This window comes from Varanus komodoensis, unplaced genomic scaffold (genome assembly GCF_004798865.1).
Source record: "Varanus komodoensis strain SLA01 unplaced genomic scaffold, ASM479886v1 scaffold140, whole genome shotgun sequence".
NCBI classification, from domain to species: domain Eukaryota; kingdom Metazoa; phylum Chordata; class Lepidosauria; order Squamata; family Varanidae; genus Varanus; species Varanus komodoensis.
Genome location: NW_025335410.1, coordinates 166,720 through 167,073, shown reverse-complemented (window position 1 = coordinate 167,073; position 354 = coordinate 166,720).

Genomic DNA, 354 nt, shown 5'->3' with positions numbered 1-354 from the left:
CCCAGTGTAAGGATTTCTCAACTTTCCCATATGAAACTTAGAAACCCAGTGGCTTTTTTTAACTATCCAGGAAATAGGAATGCCAACCCATGTAACTGTGCTCCAGAGTTCTATGCTCAAGCTGCTCAATTCTGCAAGGCTCAAAAATTTACTAAACAAAATGCAACACAATCCCTGGTCAAGAGAGTAAAAATAATGAGTGACCAAGTAACGATTTCAAATTGATTAACACACATATGCACACACACACACACACACAACACACATGCATGTAAGATGTTATTTAGCACAATGATCAGTCTGGAACACTGAGAAGGAGGAGCCATGAAAATATTTCCAGATGAGTCTCGCTAA